Source organism: Martes martes (assembly GCF_963455335.1).
Source record: "Martes martes genome assembly, chromosome: 1".
Lineage (NCBI taxonomy): Eukaryota > Metazoa > Chordata > Mammalia > Carnivora > Mustelidae > Martes > Martes martes.
In genome coordinates this window covers 146,098,785-146,118,681 of record NC_137888.1, presented here as the reverse complement: position 1 = coordinate 146,118,681, position 19,897 = coordinate 146,098,785, and positions in this window count along the sequence as shown.

The window sequence follows — 19,897 nt, the reverse complement described above, 5'->3', positions numbered from 1 at the left end:
CTGGAGTTGCTCTACCAAACACAGTAGCCAGGGGCTATATGTAGGTATTTAAATTAGATTTAAAATTTAGGTTCTTATATTGGCCAGAACATACTGGATAGTGTAGACATAGAACATTTTCATCATTTCAGAAAGTTCTGTTGGATGGTACTGCCTCCGGAGAGTATAGCAAAATATGAGAACCCAGGATAGAGTCCTATGACACACGAATTCAGTATTTAGGGAGTTGGACAGGTGGAAGTGCCAGGAAGAGATACTAAGAACAGTCAGTGAGAGATTGGCAATATTACCAGTGGACACATTACACAGGCACAGTTGATAGAGGGTTGAGTGCTTGGACTAGTGCTACAAGGAGATGATCATTAGAATCCTAAATATTGATAAGCTCCCAGAGTGAGGATGATATGTATGCTAGATGACATCAGTATCCTAAAATGGGAGAGAGATAATGAATAGAAGAGCAACCCGTAGAAATGGAACCACAGAAGAGAAGAAACAGTTTGGATTAATGGAGGAGGATCATGGAAGTTGATCAACCCTAGGAACTCTTTTCCTCAAAGATGGAAATATTTGTAGGCAGAGTGGTGGAATGGCAAGACAAATTTTAGGAGTATCGCAATGAGAGAATTATCAAAAGACAGCAAAAGATGTGTATTTCAGAGGGATTAAGAAATAGCATGTAGAAATGGATGCCCCCTACTAGGAGAATTCCTGACTAGTTTTCTCCTTACCAGAGCCCCAGAGACAGGTACTTGAAAGCCCTGAGCCTATATCAAAGACTGTAGTCTGTGATGAAGGATTCATAACATGGAAGACCTTCCAATTTGTAATGACACTTCCCACGCATCTCAAAGTCAGAAGAGGAATGAAATTAATACTCACTTCCTAAATTTTGGAGAAATTTAAATATAAAAGAAAAATTAGAAGTTTAAGATACTTTTTGATAAATTGCAATTAGCAATATATTAAAATCAAAATTGATTATGGTAAAATTTTGTCTTCAAAGTTTTCAAAAGTAGGATCAGAAAGTGAGGAAATATAAAAATAGTGTACAGAGTCATTCACATATGAAAATTAGCTGTTCTGCCCAGAATCTCTTGGGGGTAATGAATAATGAAATCCCTTCTGTTTTACAACTCAGAGGGAGCTACAGAGTTGTCTTAGAAGCAACTCAGTTGCAAACCAGTATCTGCAATTCTTTTTTTTTTTTTTTTTAGTATCTGCAATTCTAAGCATGTCTTTGTCATGGTCAAGTCAGGGTTCCGTATTATTCATCTCTGATTTGGTTCCCAGCATCCATTCTCCTTCTTTATGGTGACAATAACCCAAATAATCTTTGGGAAAACATCCTTTCTCAGCCACGTGGTTTGGCCTCACCCCCAACTTCCTGAGCCCAGGTCCATCAACTTGTCCTATTTGGGCACAGAACCAAGGAGATATGAGGAGATATTTAGTAGGCCTTCTGAAAGAGAGAGGCTTTTCTTTGAAAACAACCAAAGAAGACACTCTCTGTCCTCCTCTGTATGATATATAGGAAGATATGAGGCCTTGAACTAGGGCAACACTTTCTTTTTTCTGTTAAAAGGACAAGGGAGGGGGAAGTCTGGAGCTTCCTGGTGTTAGCATGTGGAGCCTGAGAATGAGGGCAATACCAAAGAAGATAATGGCAAACTAGAGAAAAAGTGGGTCCCTGGTGACATTGAGCCACTAGTCCAAGCCTTACCTGAGAGAGACTTACCTCTGGGCTTTTCAGCTATGTGAGCCAAAACACATCTTTTGTTAAACCAATTAAATTTGGATTTTCTGTCATTTGCAAATAGTCATACTGATAGAGGCTTGTATTTGAAAGCAGTGGTTTCTAGTACAACACCTTAATGTTTCATTTTCTCCTGCTTAAAAGTCACACGAGCTGCTCATTTGTAAATCATCTCAGTTGCTTGGAGTTTGAGTGGCTAAATAGGCATGCCCCATGCCTTAAACTTAATTTCACGAATACCACTAGACATATTTTGTCATACCTCAGCATACCTTCCAAATGTGAATATAATACTCTCCATTCCAGATTCTCTAGTGGATAACTTCCTGTCTCCTTTGAAGTATTTTCTAGGTACCCCCTACCCGACCTATGTGAATTTGGGGTTTGCCATATCACCTATATTTTAAGTTGGTTTCTTGTGAAATAACCGGATATTTTTCGTATCCACTGATGCATTGTTTTACTGAGCAGTGTTCCAATACTACTGAGAGGTACAGAGTTCCCTAGAGCATGTTCTCTGAAATTGAAAGTCATTTATCTGCCAAGTGATTGAGAAGTAAGCAAGAAGTTACTTCCTTACCTAGGCAAAAAGAGAAAACAGACAGAACTGGCTTTGATCTTCCCTTCCCCCCAAGAACAGATTTATATTCCTGGTGTAAGTGATATGGGTGTTGGAGTTAAGCCACAGCATTCTTCAGCTTCCACCCCCATTTCCAGCATCCCTAGTCCAGGCTGGACTTAGTATGTTGCTTAGTATGAATGAACTGTGAGACCCATTCTGATTGCTAGTATATCGAACCCACTAAAGTTGATAAAAAGTTATTCACTCATTTTCAAGTACATAACAAAAGTTTTATTTTGTTGATAATATAAAAAGAAATGAGAAAAACTGAGCAGGAGCAAAGAAGCCAAAATGTAAATTTGTCTATCAGACAATCAGCTATTGTCTTGGATGGTGTCCTACACTATAGATTTCTCTTCCCTTTGGATGTGTTTCCTGCCCACCAAAAGCACCCTATGGAGAGGTTGACACAGGCTTTTGACTGTGCCCCATTCCCTTTGAGAACACAGTAATTCTACATACATGGGATCTAACCCCCAGGCCCCAAGTTTATTTTATTTTCCTGGGAGACTCAAAGGATAATCATGCAAGTGGGGCTAAGCTCCTCTGCTATGTCTGTCCTGGGGGTAGCAGATCAGATTCCCTGACGTTCCTTTGAAAAATGCAAACCTGTGTGAAGAGGAAACTAGAAGAAGGGGAATGGAATATTCCCCTATTTGCTACCAATTCCAATATGAATGGAATTGGTAGCAAATAACACAAAAGACCAAAGAACTCAGGATGTACACAGTGAAAGTATTGTGAAAAGGTAACAGGGGGAAGCATGGGAACATGGGAAGCAACCCATGCTGAAGTTAATATGGAAACTGAAAATCAACTCAAAACATATGTAAGACATAGGCATGAATATAAACGTATTGCATGCAATTTCACATTCTTCCATCAATATAGCCATACCTAGAGGTTTGCTTAAAACTCCCTTTCCTCAGAAGGAGATGCTGCAGGGATGAATGGGCCAAGCTCTTGCCTTCTATATGGAAAAGCAAAAATAGGAACCCAGGCCCACGTCACAGTGCTCTGGGACACCGATCAACACTTATCACTCAGCTATGGGACCATCAGTCACAGAGCAAGTCCCACATCCATTACATACCTGGGAATACTCATCTACAAGGTCACAACATTGCCCAACATTTTAAGTGGCCTCCATGGACAAATAACCCAGGGCAGCTCATGTGCGTTTAATAGCCCATTGAAGACTAGTCATTAGTGAGGACCACAGAGAGAAAGCCCACATCTTGTGGTGAGTCAGAGATTGTGAAAGGTGTGGATGTAGGTCCCACAGAGGACCATGCAGGTCAACATCTGTCAGAGGTGGGGCCAATTCTCATGCAGGACCAAAGCCCATGATAGCAACTCCCCACTACCTTCACCCCCAGTGCTTGGCAACCAATCCTCTGCTCTCTGCTTCTATGACTTGGACCATTTTATACACCCCATGGTCATGCAAACACACAGTATTTGTGTTTCTGTGATTGGCATATTACACTTAGAATAAGGCTGTGCGGGCTCATTCCTGGTTCTGCACATGATAAGTTCACTTCTTCTTTGAAGTCTGGTTCTGCACATGATAAGTTCACTTCTTTTTTGAAGTTGAAATAATAATATACCACTGCACTTAGGTACGACATTTTCTTCATCAATTTATCAATTCACCTGTGTATGGACACTGGGGTTGTTTTCATTTCCTGGTTATCGTGTAGAACGCTGCAGTATGTATAATGTTGAAGATGTAGCCTAGAGATGCTGGTTTCCTTTTCCCTCACACTATGCCCAAAAGTGTGACTGCTGGAACATGTGGTACTTCTATTTGTAGTTCTTTAAGAAACTCGTAACTATTTTTAATTCATTATGTCTGTACCATTTTACATTCCCACTGTGTACAAAGGTTCTGATTACCCATACCCTCTTCAAAATTCTCATGGTTCTTTTCTTCTTCTTTCTTTTCCCTTCTGTCTCCTCCCTTTTCCTTTCCTTTTTTTCTTTCTGTAACTGGCATCTGAGCAAGTGAAGTGATATCTCATTGTCCTTGAATTTGCAGTTCCCTGGTGATCAATGATGTTGAGCAGGTTTTCATATGTCTGTTGGCCATTTGTATATCTTTGAAGTAATGTCTATTCAAGCCTTTCTTCCATGTTTAGACCAGGTTAGTGGCTTTCTTGTTTTTGTTTGTTTGTTTGCTTTTGTTTTTGTTTTGTTTTGTAATTCACATGCAGGAGTTTCTTATACATTTTGAGTATTAGTTCCTTTTACAATGTGAATTTGCACATGTCTTCTCCATTTCCATCCTCTTGATTGTTGAAGAGGCTATTCTTCTCCATGATGTAGTCATGGCATCCTTGTTAAGATCATGAGCCCAGGTATGTGTGTTCTTTTGGGGGCTCTCTATGCTAATTGGCTGTTTTCTCTGTCATTTTTATGGCAGTACCATATTGTTAGAGTATTGTAACTTGCAGTACGTGTTTTTAAAATTTTTCATTATGTTCAATTAGCCAACGTATAATACATCATTTGTTTTTGATGTAGTGTTCAATGATTCATTAGTTGCATATAATACCCATTGCTCATCACAACACATTTTAAGTCAGGAAGAGTGGAGATTCCACTTTTTCCTCATGCTTGAGATTGTTTTCTCTATTTGAGGTTCCATAGGTATTTTAGCATGATCTATTCTGTTTTTATAAAATGACATTGGGGGGACGCCTGGGTGGCTCAGTTGGTTAAGAAGCTGCCTTCGGCTCAGGTCATGATCCCAGCGTCCTGGGATCGAGTCCCACATCGGGCTCCTTGCTTGGCGGGGAGCCTGCTTCTCCCTCTGCCTTTGCCTGTGCTCGCTCTCTCTCTCTCCCTCTCTCTCTCTGACAAATAAATAAATAAAATCTTTAAAAAAAATAAAAAAAATAAAATGACATTGGGGTTTTGATAGGGTTTGCATTGAATTTTACATTGCTGCTTCTAAGATGTGGGTGTTGACCTTACTGTTTTGGTGTCCCAGGACCTCAAAAAGTAACTGGCAATGGTGCATGGGCCCAGGAAATACTGGAAAATGAATGATCCCTTTAGGTCAGCACATTACTCAGCAAGGAACAATGAAGGGATAGGCAGTTATATCTCCTTCTTTGGGTTCTACAGCTCTGCTATCCAGGGTGCTAGCCACTAGCCTATATCTCTTTGCATATAACTAATTTCATTCAGTCGTTCATTAACTCAATTAATTCCAAGGAAAGAAAACATCAAATTGCTCAGTCACACTAGCCATATTTCATGTGGATCCCTGAGAGCTGGAATTTGGTTTCTAAGTTTGGTTGTGAGAGCTATAGTAAACTTGAAAAACTGAGAGTGTGAACAGTTGATTCTGTAGTTTCTCTATTACATTTCAGTTCACAATTGTGATGAGGGTTTTACTGAAGGGCTCAGATTCCACCAAGCCCAAAAAACTTTTGAGAACCCATGGGAAAAATCAGGGAGTGCCGGATGACTCATCAAAACCTCAACTACAGTTGGAGGAATGGCTGGGCCCCTCCCTCCAGTAATGAGATTGCTCATGTATGTGTGCCTATAGGTTTGATTGTGGAGAGCCTTCAAGATGATTCCATCCAGAGGGGGGAAGACTCTCCAGGTCCAAACAGGACTCAGGTAGGAATCAACGGGAGAGGGTTCCAGGTAACAACTGGGTTGCACCTGCTGATCTGGAGTCTGCAAAAGTGCATGTGAAGTCAGAATAGAGAAAAAGGTGTAGAAGTCTGATTTGCTCAGTTCATAACTTAATGACATAATAGGAAGAGGAATTGTGTCTGTGGGCTTTGAGTGTGCTGTCTTGGAAAAATTCTGTTCTTGCTTTGCTCTCTACAACTTTCATTTATCATGAAACCTGCACTCCTCCCTTTGCCACTGCGGAATGTCTGATCTTCGTTTTGTTCTGTTTTGCTTCACACCTCTTATGAATGGTACAGGGACACAACTCTCTCACAGACACCTGACCTAGAGACAAAGTTCCAGTGTGTGCCAGGTGGTGAATGAGAGGTAACTCTCTCCTGCTCAGCTTCTAGGATTTGTAACATCATGTTTCTATCATGCTTGCTCCTCCTTAAGGACCTCTCCCACACCCACATATGTTAAAGAATATTATCTCTGGCATCACTGCATATGCTCCAGTGTCCTTTCCCAGAGTCATGTGGGTGCATGTGCTTCCATCTGAGAGAGGCCCATGTGCAACCGCATTGCAGATTCTCCATGGTGGGCAGCAACTCTAGAGGACTATGTGAGAGACTTCTGGGCCTGTTTCAAACACCTGTACTCACACCCCACTGACCTATCATCTGTCATTGACCTGAGGGCAGAAACTCTGGGGAGCAGGTCCAGGGGTCACTGCTCCTCTCAGTACCAAGGGTTCCTGTCGTGTGATGTTGGCCTTGCCCCCCTCACATCCTTGTCATGACCACCCTGTGACCTTTACTCAGGCAAGCTCAGTGCTTTCCTTCCAATGGTTGGGCCAAACCCTGGCCAGGACTGTATGCTTATGGGGCCATACATCCTAAGGAAAAGTGGACAAGTTACCATCCTCTAACTTTCACTCACCCTTTGTAATGTTTCTAGGAGTTTCTGGGGTTGTTTCAGGTGAAAATGTCTCCTGAATATGTTCATGTCAGACTTAGAAAGACACAGGCTACATGGAGGTAATTGACACTTTCTCCCTCAAGGTCCTCAGCAATGCCAGACCCAGGACAGCAACTCCCCAACCAGAAGAATCAGTGGCTTTAGTGAGTGGGCGCCAGCACGTGGACTGTCTGTCCTCCAGTGCTTCCCTTCTTCATAACAATGTGCTTGTGGAGTTTGGCAGTAGAAAGGAAATGAAGCATATCTTAGGAGAGGAAGAGGAGGGGAACATGGCAGGAGAGGAGCCAGGAGGGAGGAAGGTAATAACAGGCACAGACTCTCGTGGGGGCAGTGATCTCCTGCAGGAGGGACAGGAGGACACAGGCATCCATCCATTCCTGGTCATGGAGAGAAGATGAGGCTGGAAAGGCAGGTCAGAGAACAGACACCCACTCCCTCCCTGCAGACACCAAGGGCTGGAGCCTGGAGAGGACTCAGAGCTGAGGGCCAATCACCCAGAATTCAGGGTACTTCCTTCCTGGAGAAGCGGAGTCTGCGTTGCTATCTCCACTAACTCTGACTTCCTTTCCCACAGCCACCCACACATCATCAGTGCCATCCATATCCACCCAGAGACTACTTTGCAGATTCAGAGGACTCAGATGAACACAGCAACATGATGTCCATAACACATTCCTTCCTCTCGTCTCTTTTTGCTTTCTCTCTTTGCAATGCATAGCCCCTCTTTAGAGCTCTCACCCATTGTCTCTCTTTATGAGGCTCACCCTGAGGAACCTGGTCTCATCCAGGTACTTGGGGCCTTCTCTCTTCAGGGTCCAGGAGATGTTTCTGCAGCCCATCACCCCCTTCCTTAGCGCTGCCCTGGCCCCTGAACCTGGGCCTGCACCACTGATTCATAGTGAACAGTCCTGAATGGCCCAGCAGTGAGCCAGGCTGGGAGTCAGAAGGGCTGAGCCGGATAGGGCCCAGAGATGGCTGTCCCTGACCTGGTCATGTCCACCATGGGTGTTTTCCTACCCTGGTGTCTCTGGTCATGCCTGACTCTTCCCTTTCTTTCAGATATCAAATACTTCTCTATTATGGAACCCTAGAGAAAGAGCAGAGGGTGATGTTTTGCAGGAGAAACACAAAGACAAATTGTCAATGTGGGGTCCCTGCCATGAAAAGGGTAAGGCAACCCAGTGTATATGCTGCTCATCCCTTTCCCAACTTACTTGTTGGATCTAGAGTATAATCAACCAAAATGCTGGCCTGGCTCCTATTTTCTGTCACCATGAAGAAGACAAAAGTATGGTTATGATCCATGTAGGCCACTAGAGGATGCCCTGAGCACATCTCCCAGGAAACCAGTACCTAAACCAGGCAAGCACCTGAGTGTTCCGCCCTCCCAACATGGTAAAGTGAGCAGAGGGCTTCCTCTGTTAATAGCTAAGGACGATGAGGCATTTAGAGGTTGGGTCTGACCACCTCTGATTCAGGCATCTGGCAAATGAGTGAAGACACAGGCCCTCTAGTGCTCATGCAAGCAAGGCATCTCACCTCCTCCTGCTTTGCATCCTTCTGGGCACAGCGCTGGCTGTGGTATTGAGGAGGGGACTTTGAAAAATCTCCATCTGAATGGCAGCCGCCCGCATGCTTGGGTCCCCTGATCCCATGATAAATCTTGTGGGTGATAGGATCTAACTTAATGGCATCAATTTCCAATGTGAGTTTTGAGGTTCTATGGACGGTACCTAATTTGGCAGGCAAGGCCATCAGAGAACGGCAGTGCTATCTGGTCCCAAGGCAAATATGCCCAGCTCCTCAGCATGTACACTCTGTAATCTCACTCCCTGTGTAGTACAGGAGTATGTAGTGACCACTATGCCACCCACAGCACCCAATGTGCCCAAGGCCAATCCACAGAGAAGTCACATTGAGAGCTCTCAGAGAGACTGGGAAGGAGACTGCCAAAGAGCAGAAGGACCCCACAGCCGCAAAGAGGCAGCCTATAAGGGAAGGGTCCCTAATGGAATGCTGGACACAGTCTTCATTCAGTTTCTGGGGATCTATGCAGGCTTCTCTTCCTTCTTAAAAGGCTTGGTTTCTACAGAGAAACCTCCAGTCCTCAGAGCTCAGAAGTATGTCTAACAAGAAGTCCTACAACTCTTGTAAAAGCTGTCCCAAACAAAATGCCTCTTGATCTCATACAGCCCCACCTCATGTTTCCTACAGCTACAGAGGAAGGCACGCTGGCCATATCCCAGGCTTAGGTGCTCCAGAGGTCCCCATCAAAAGTGAGACAGGCCCTTGGTGTCCAGATGCAACTTCAGTGGTTTCCCAGTGGAAGAGCCATCATGAAAGGATGCACACATAGCCACTGGGGAGAAACAAACCTGGAGGTACTGGTCAGGGGCACTTGACAGTTGCAGGCCTCAGAAACAGAAGATGTTTATCCTTCTAACCAGGAGATAAGACTGGGAACCCCTGTAGACAAGACAAAGGGAAACTCTGATACTGCCACCACCCCCGAGGTAGGTTTAGAATCACCTCTAAAGACCTAGCCTCTGAGGAGGATGCAGCACTCCAGGGCACTCCCAGTGCATTTCTGGGTGACACCAAGGCCATCTTCAGTGACAGCACTTGGCAGCCTTCCAGTTCTTTCCCCCTGCCTGGAGTAAGGTCCACTCCACCAGCTCTTTCTCCAGCGCCCAGCAGGAATGCACAGCAGGAGACATCCTGGATGAGGCAGGATTGTCAGGGCCCAGTGGCCACCCTAAATTCCAACTGAGGGGCAGCACTGTTCATCCTTTATCTCAGAGGACACACAGCTCCCCTAGTCCCCCCTCCTCCCTGTCAGAGCCCCTATCAGTCACCTCTTCACAGTCATTGTTCCCAGCCCTGTCCACTTAACTGGCTGACTCCTGCTCACTCCCAAGTATCAGGCAGGGCTGACTTGCTGTGTCCCCAAACCTGCTCCCTCCATCTCACTAGGCAGTGAGTCTGTATGCAAAAACCATCTCCTGACTGGCCAGATCCAGAAGGACCTGCAATCCCTGTCTCCTTTACGTTGAAGCCAATCCCAGATAACCCTCTTAAGGGGGAGGAAAGAGACCCTCTGAAACCCAAGGCCTCAATGACAGTTGAAGCAGATACCAGTGGTGCCTTCCCTATTGTTCCCAGCACATCTGAAATGGTGATCCCACCATCAGGCAGATTCTCTTCACCTGGCAGAGCTCCTCTCCAAGTAGGGTCCTAGTGGCCCTCCTCAGGTCAACTTGCCCATCACTGCTGCTGCCACTTCTTGCCCCTCTACCAGCCCACCTGAAAGACTGGGTCCCTAGCTAGCCTCTGACTTTGAGGTCAACCTCATTGACACAACTGTGTTTCAAGGCACTACTGCCCCCAATATCACATCCCCAGGGGCTCACCCTGTCAGAGCTCCCTGACTTATAGCTGAAGGCGCAGAGTTGCTGGCTGCTTGGCTTCCCCTTGGGAGGAAGGGTCTTTTCTCAGGCCTCTACTCCTAGCAGCCCCGTCTCTGTGGTGAATACAGCAGGAGCATCTTGCCAGGAGGATGATGCATCTATCCCCTACCCAGGGCTTGTTAGATCCCAAACTGCTGGGCCCTAGACTGTGACTTTTTCCTCCAGGTCTGGATTGCCCTCTTTGGGGTGGAAGAGGAAAATTCTTGGCCTCAGAAAATAGCTCCCTTGAGAATTACTCAATGTCCATTTTCTTTCCAGGCTGGACCATGCAAGCATCATTTAGATGAGAAATGCATGGTTAGGTCTGACTCTATGACTCTGGAGCCAACTGGGTGTCCACAGATACAGCATTCCATCCACAGCCCTGCAATTATGCCCCAAAATGGGCGGTTTCAGGCTGTTGTTCAATCCCTGGGACACAGCCTTCACAGGACAGGTGATGGAACTGCTCACGTCCCATTTCCTCCAGGCCTGGATGTGGCAGGACTCCTTCTGCCTACGCTTGACTCCTCCCCTCTCCCTCTTTCCTTCCCCAAACCCTCGTGTCTTCTCCAGAACTTATCATAAGTCCTTGTTTCTGTTCCTCTGTATAATTGTTATGTGCCTCTGCTGTGGAGATCAAGAGTTCAAAATCACTGATTCAGATGTGATGTAACATGGGGACCAGACTGTTTCCAAGTTCTTGTGACTCAGCTAACAGGGAATAGAGAGTAGCACACCTTGATGGCTAGAAGGACTGACATGTGCATGTGAAAATGTATTTGGGGTTTCAGGATATCAGGGGTCCCAGGGGATGGACACACCGGGAGACTTATCCCTGCCTGCTGGAACTGCAGCTGCTGAAACACCTCTCAGACCGGGAGCAGGCTGGACATCCCTACGGGACACCTGGGGTCTACACTCTACATGTTTTGTCTTGTCTAGCATAGTCCTTTTTATTTTGACTTTTTGTTTTATCATCTCAGGCCAAATCATGTACCTCAATATCTTACCTAGACAATATGAGCCTGGCCTTACAGCTGCTGAGGTGGGGAAAACAAGGAGGCTTTCATTGTAGGGTGTGTCATACCGCTGAGCAACACCTGACATCCTATGTCAAAAATCAGATGGATACGCTGATTATGTCTCCTCCTTTTTCCAACAATAAGGCATGACAGGGAACTGTCTGCAAGGGAAAAAAAGGTAAGGTTAATTTGTTTTAATTTTTTAAATTTAAATTCAATTAGTTAGCATATACTGTATTGTAGGGGTAGATTTTAGGAATTCATCAGTTGCATATAACACCCAGGGCTCATTACATCAAGTGTCCTGTTTAATGCCCATCACCCAATTACCCTATCCCCCCACCCATCTCCCTTCCGGCAACCTTCAGTTTGTTTCCTACGGTTAAGTGTCTCTTGTGTTTGCCTCCCTCTGTGTTTTATATTATTTTATTTTTTCTTCCCTTCCCCTATGTTCATCTGTTTTTGTTTCTAAGATTCCACATATAAGCGAAATCACATGGTGTTTGTCTTTCTGCTAAAGTTAATTTTTTATATAATTAATAGATTTCCAGTTTGTGATCTGATATATATGGAGCTCAGACATCATCACTCCCGTCATTGCATCAAGGGAAAAGCTGAACAATCTGAAAATCAACAATCATCCAAAAACCCATCAGAGAACTGCAATCTCAGGGCAAACTGCCACCACAGAAACTGGAGAGGCAGGTAAATAAAGACGAGCCACATCCTCAGGAATACAGGCCTCTGCAGGAGCCAGGATCTGGCCTGAAAATTCATACTGTGATTCAGGAATCTCTGGAAGCTCTGTGGGCGGGAGCTGGAAAGTCAAAATCTCCGGGGGTGAGTTTGGTGGGGAGCTCCGCACTTCCACAGTCGATTTACTTCCAGTAGCTGCCCTCCCTTCCTGACAGGATGAAGTTCAAAGAAAAGTGCTTTGACTTCTGGCAGGAAGAGAAGAGAAGCAATCATTGTGGAACACACCCAGTGCCCTCTGGTCTCCTTAAGGAAGACTTCCCTTAAGGGAAACTGTTTCATCAGAGCACCAGTTTGGGTTTGATTAAAGCATCACTGGCCCAGAGAAAGTAAATCTCCAAATCTAGACCCCTCCAGGTTTCTGTGTGGGTGAAGGGAACCGACTCCTCCCTTTGCTATTCTCTTTCCTAATGGGAACAAACGTCTGAGAATCACTGGTAAAGGCCAAGTCCCAGGGACACAAGTTTGTTAAACCCTGAGAGCTAATCATATACACAAAACTTCCTTACAGCATTCTGATGTATTAATATGGCCCTGGTATAAGATATAATTTCAACATAAGAACATCAACCCTCAGATCTTACTGAAGAAGTAGCAAGGAAAACCCAAAGTAAACAGAAGAGACACACAACAAAAGCCTCTTTCAAAATACAAGGCACCTCAGAGAAATTAGTATCTTCAAGCACATAGGGCTTGCACCAAATTGTGAACAAGGGACTGACACCCAGAACACACAAAGTCACATTAAAGACAGTTTACTTAACTGATTTTGCTCAAAGCGTCATGTACAGATTTCCACCAAAAATCACAAAGTGTGTTAAATTGCAAAAACACCACAGTATGAAGAAACAGAGCCCTCATTAGAACCAGATTGGGATATGGCCAAGATTGCAGAATTACAAGGCTGGAAGTTTTAAACAAAGAGATTAAATATTTGAAAGCCTCCAGTAAAAGTGGACAGCATGCAAGAAGTGATGGACCTTGTAAACAGAGAGGTGGACATTCTGGGAAAGAATCAAATGGCAATAGCAGAAAAAAAATTATCATATCCAAAAAGGAGAATGCCATTTGGTGAGCTCTGGAGTGAGGAAAGCTCAGTAAGCTTACAAATATAGCACCAGAACCTTCTCATACTAAAATTTAATAGTGAAAAGACAAATGAAAATAGAATAGTCAGACTAAGATGGAAACAGGAAGAAATTGACAACCTGAATAGACTCATAACCAGTATCGAGATTGAAGCAGTGATCAAAAACCTCCCCCAAAAACAAGAGTCCAGGGCCTGATGGATACCCCGAGGGATTCTACCAAACATTTAAAGAAGGAATAATACCCGTTCTCTCACACACACACACACAAAAAACCACAAACAGAAGGAGAATTTCCAGACTCTTTCTATGGGGTCAGCATTACTTCAATCCCAAAACTAACCAAAGACCCCATCAAAAAGGAGAATATCTTTTTCAACATTTCCTTAGCAATTCAGGTTTTTTTCTGGTTACATACAAATTTTAGTATTGTTTGTTCCAGAACTTTGAAAAATGCTGGTGGAGTTTTAATCGGGATGGCATTGAAAGTATAGATTGCTCTAGGCAGTATAGACATTTTAACAATGTTTATTCTTCCGACCCATGAGCATGGAATGGTCTTCCATCTTTTTGTGTCTTCTCCAGTTTCTTTCATGAGTGTTCTGTAGTTCCTCGAGTACAGACCCTTTACCTCTGGTTAGGTTTGTTTGTAGGTATCTTATGGTTCTTGGTGCTATAGTAAATGGAATCAATTCTCTAATTTCCCTTCCTATATTTTCATTGTTAGTGTATAAGAAAGCAGCTGATTTCTGTGCATTGATTTTGTATCCTGCCACATTACTGAATTGCTGTATGAGTTCTAGTAGTTTGGGGCTGGAGTCTTTCAGGTTTCCCGTAAAAAAAACCTCATGTCATTTGTGAAGACAGAGTTTGACTTCTACTTTGCCAATTTGAATACATTTTATTTCTTTTGTTGTCCGATTGCTATTGCTAGGACTTCTAGTCCAATGTTGAACAATAGTGGCGAGAGTGGGCATCATTGTCGTGTTCCTCATCTCAAAAGGAAGGCTGTCAGCTTTTCCCCATTGAGAATGATATTCTGTGGGTTTTTCATAGATAGATTTTATGAAGTTGAGGAATGTTCCCTCTATCCCTACACTTTGAAGACTTTTACTCAGGAACGGATGTTGTATTTCATCCAGTGCTTTTTCTGCTTCAATTGAGAGGACCTTGTGGTTCTTCTCTCTTCTCTTATTGATTTGTTCTATCAAATCAATAAGATTTGTGACTGATTTGTGAATGTTGAACCACCCTCGCATCCCAGGGATGGTCTTGGTGGATAATCTTTTTAATATACTTTTGGATCCTATTAGCTAGGACCTTGTTGAGAATCTGGGCATCCATATTCATCATATTCATCAGGGATATTGGTCTGAAATTCTCATTTTTGATGGGATCTTTGCCTGGTTTGGGGATCAGGATAATTCTGGCTTAATAGAAAGTATCTGGAAGTTTTCCCTGTGTTTCTATTTTTTGAAACAGCTTCAGGAGAATAGATATTATTTCTTCTTTCACTGTTTGATAGAATTCCCCAGGAATCCATCAGGTCCTTTGCTCCTGTTTTTTGGGAGGTTTTGATCATTGCTTCAATCTTGTTACTAGATATTGGTCCATGCAGGTTGTCAATTTCTTCCTGTTTCAGTCTTGGAAGTTTATAGGTTTCCAGGAATGCATCCATTTCTTGTACGTTGCTTAACTCATTGTCATATAGCTGTGGATAATAATTTCTGATGATTGTTTCTATCTCCTTGACTAATCTGACTAACATGATCTCTCTGCTTTCATTCATAATTTTATTAATTTTGGCCCTCTTTCTTTTCTTTTGGATTACTTTTGCCAGTGGTTTATCAATCTTATTAATTCTTTGAAGGAACCTTTCTTTTTCTTGGACTGATTTATTTTGCTTAACATAATACACTCTAGCTCCATCCACATCATTGCAAATGACAAGATTTCATACTTTTGATAGCTGAGTATTATTCCATTGTAAATATATGCCACATCTTCTTTAGCCATTCACCAGTCGATGGACGTTTGGGCTCTCTCCATAATTTAGCTAGCATTAATAATGCTGCCATAAATACTGGGTGCATGTACACCTTTGAGTCTGTATTTTTTTTTTGTATCCTTTGAGTAAACACCTAGTAGTGCAATTGCTGGATTATAAGGTAGTACTATATTTATCTTTTGAGGAACCTCCACACTGTTCTCCAGAGTGGCTGTACCAGTTTGCATTCCCAACAGTGCAAGAGGGTTCCTCTTTCTCTGCATCCTCACCAACACCAGTTGTTTCTTGTGTTAAGTTTATTCATTCTGATATATGTGAGGTGGTATGTGATTGTGGATTTGATTTGTTTTTTTCCTGATGATTAGTGATATTCAGCATCTTTTCATGTGTCTGTTAGCCATCTGGATGTCTTCTTTGGGAAAGTGAGACTGCTTGTCTTTAAAGTGGTTACTGACGTAGTTGAATACATGTCTACCATGTTGGAACTGTGTGTACCCATTGCCCTTGTTCTTTCCTTATCTTTCACTCTTAAGTTTTGTTCTGCCTTCTCTGCTTTTAATTGAGCAAGCTATAGGATTCCATGTTTTCTCCTTTTGTGGGATGCCAATTACACTTCTCGATTACATTGTTTATTTGGCTTCCCTCAAGTGTTCAATGTAAATTTACAATTAACCTGAATTCATTCTCAAGTAACACTGCCCTTGAACACGTTTCATGTAGGTACCTTAAAACAAAGAATCCTCAATTCCTGCCTTCCATTCTTTATGCAGTTGTTCTCACACATTTCACTTCTCCATGTCAGTTATCACAAATGGATTTTTGAAAGTGTATTTTGAACAAAGTAAGTCTGTTTTATCAGTTAAAATAAGAAAATAAAAATCCTAAAGTCTATTTAAGTTTTCCATCATTCATTCCTTCTCTAACACTGTTTTTAGATTGAACCTAAGTTTGTGCTCTACATTGTTTTCCTTGGCAATTAATTCTTCTAACATATCCTTCAAGAAAGTTTCACTGGAGCCAAAAGGAGTGTTTATTTTTTTTAAAGTCCTTATTTAACCTTCACTTTCCCCCTAGTTTATAATTACTGATTTAAAGGTCATTTTCATCAGATTTCCCCAGGGGCTAACAGAAAACAGAGCACTTCAAATCCCAGCAAGAACTATAAAGGACACAGTGCCCTGAAGTCCTTGATATTGGGTAGTTTTGAAGGGTAAATTAGAGAAATACCAAATTTCAGAGTGACAGTGTTTCTTCTTTCAATACTTGAAGTGTGTCATTCCACTCTGTTTTTGCTTCTCTTTTTTCTGGCTGAAGAGAAACCAATATAATTCTTATACTGGTTTTACAACAGGGAAGTTTCTCTCACCTCTGTCACTCTTTCAAGGTTTTCTTCTTGTCTTAATGTTTCCCAGGCTTATATTATATGCAAAATTGTTGGTCCCTTGATAGGTATCCTGCTGGGATTTTCTGAGATTTGGATTTGTAGTTCAGGTACATGAAAGACAAGTTTTCTGTCATTAGTATTTCAAGTACTTCTGCTAATTCTTTGCTGTGTGTTTTCTTCTCCTTCTAGTACTTCCTGTACACAGATGTTATATCTTTTGTCATTGTCCCACAGTTCCGACTATTCTATTTTCTTTATTTTTATGGTGTTACGTTAGTCACCATACAGTACCTCATTAGTTTTTTTTCCTCAAATTTATTTTATTTTTTCAGTGTTCCAAGATTCATTGTTTATGCACCACACCCAGTACTCCCTGCAATATGTGCCCTCCTCAATACTCACCACCAGGCTCACCTAACCCCCCATACCCCTCACCTCCAAAGCCCTGTTTTTTCCCCAAGTCCACAGTCTCTCATGGTTCATCTCCCCCTCCAATTCCCCCAATTCACTTTTTCTTTCCTTCTCCTAATGTCCTCCATGTTATTCCTTATGCTTCGCCTCATTAGTTTTTGATGTAGTGTTCCATGATTCACTGTTTGTGTATAAAATCCGGTGCTCCATGCAATTCATGCCCTCCTTAATACCCATCACCAGTTTCACCCATCCCCCACCCCCCCTATCCAAAGCCCTCAGTTTGTTTCCCAGAGTCCATAGTCTCTCATGGTTCATCCCCCACTGCTATGTCTCCCCCTTCATTTTTCCCTTCCTTCTCCTAAAGACCCCTATGCTGTTCTTTATATTCCACAAATAAGTGAAACCATATGATAATTGTCTTTCTCTGTTTGACTTATTACACTCAGCATAATCTCCTCCAGGTCCATCCATGTTGTTGCAAATGTTGGGTATTCATCCTTTCAGATGGAGGTATAATATTCCATTGTATATATGTGAACCATATCTTCTTTATCCATTTGTCTATTGAAGGGCTTCTTGGCTCTTTCCACAGTTTGGCGATTGTGGACATTGCCGCTATGAACATTGGGGTACAGATGGACCTTCTTTCCACTACATCTGTATCCTAGGGTAAATACCCAGTAGTGCAATTGCAGGGTTAAAGAGTAGCTCTCTCATGATTTCTTAAGGAATTTCCACATTGTTTTCCAAAGCAGCTGCACCAACTTGCATTCCCACCAACAGTGTAAGAGGGTTCTCCTTTCTCCACATCCTCTCCAACATTTGTTGTTTCCTGCCTAGTTGATCTTTGCAATTGTAACTGGTGTAAAGTGATATCTCAATGTGGTTTTGATTTTATTCTCTCTGATGGCTAATGATGATCAACATTTTTTCATGTGCTACCCATTTGTATGTCTTCTTTGAGGAAGTATCTATTCATGCCTTCTGCCCATTTTTTAAATTTCATTCTTTGTTTTTAGGGTGTTGAGTTGAGAAGTTCTTTATAGATCTTGGATATCAGCCCTTTGTCTATAGTGTCCATTGCAAATATCTTCTCCCATTCTATGGGTTGCCTCTTTGTTTTGTAGAAATACAAATGCCATCCAATTTCACCCATATGTGGAATTTAAGAAACAAAACATATGACCATATTGGGGGGGGGAGAGAGAGGGAAACAAACTATAAGATACTCTTAACAATAGAGAACAAGGGGCACCTGCATTCATTCAGTTAAGGACTGACCTCTGGGTAGTGGGATGGGATCTTGCATCTGACTTTGTGCTCAGCGGGGAGTATCCTTTTCCCTCTTACTTTGCCCCTTCCTCCCTCCACTTGTGTGTGTGTCTCTCTCTGTCTCAAATAAATAATATCTTTTAAGAGAAATTGATAAAATTGGAAGTGGGAACTCAATAAAGAAAATCAATAAAACTGCAAATAGTTCTTTGAAAAGATTTTAAAAGGGATATAAATATTTACAATTGTTCTCTCTTCTTCATGGACAGACCCCTTAATTATGATATAATGCCCATCTTCATCTCTTGTTACACACTTGGTTTTAAAATCTACTTTGTCTGATATAAGAATGGCTACCTACTCTGGCTTTTTTTGACATCCATTTCATGTCCCTTACTTTCAATCTCCTGATGTCTGTAGGTCTAAAATGAGTTTTGTAGGCAGAATTTTTAAAAAAAAAATTATTCTGATGCCCTATGTCTTTTGATTGGAACATTTAAGCAGCCCGGGACAAGAAGTCTGTAACATACAATGGTAAAAATATTAGATTGGCAGCGGACTTATCCACAGAGACCTGGCAGGCCAGAAAGAACTGGCATAATATATTCATAGCACTAAACCAGAAAAACATGCAGCCAAGAATACTATATCCAGCGAGGCTATCATTGAAAATAGAAGGAGAGATAAAAAGCTTCCAGGACAAACAAAAACTGAAAGAATTTGCAAACACCAAACCAGCTCTACAGGAAATATTGAAAGGGGTCCTCTAAGCAAAGAGAGACCCTAAAAGTAGTAGATCATAAAGGACAGAGACAATATACAGTAACAGTCACCTTACAGGCAATACAATGGCACTACATTCATATCTCTCAATAGTTACCCTGAATGTTAATGGGCTAAATGCCCCAATCAGAAGACACAGGGTATCAGAATGGATAAAAAAAAAAAACCAAACCATCAATATGCTGTTTACAAGAAACTCATTTTAGACCCAAAGACACCTCCAGATTTAAAGTGAGGGGGTGAAAAACAACTTACCATGCTAACGGACATCAAAAGAAAGCTGGGGTGGCAATCCTTATATCAGATCAATTAGATTTTAAGCCAAAGACTATAATAAGAGATGAGGAAGGACACTATAGCATACCTAAAGGGTCTGTCCAACAAAAAGATCTAACAATTTTAAATATCTATACCCCTATCATGGGAGCAGCCAACTATATAAACCAAATAATAACAAAATCAAAGAAACACATCAACAATAATACAATAGTAGTAGGGGACTTTAACACTCCCCTCACTGAAATGGACAGATTATCCAAGCAAAAGATCAACAAGGAAATAAAGGCCTTAAGTGACACACTGGACCAGATGGACATCACAGATATATTCAGAATATTCCATCCCAAAGCAACAGGACACACATTCTTCTCTAATGCACATGATTGGAACATATAGTCCATAATTTTCAGACTGATTATTTAGAGATGTGAATTTATTGCCATTGTGTTC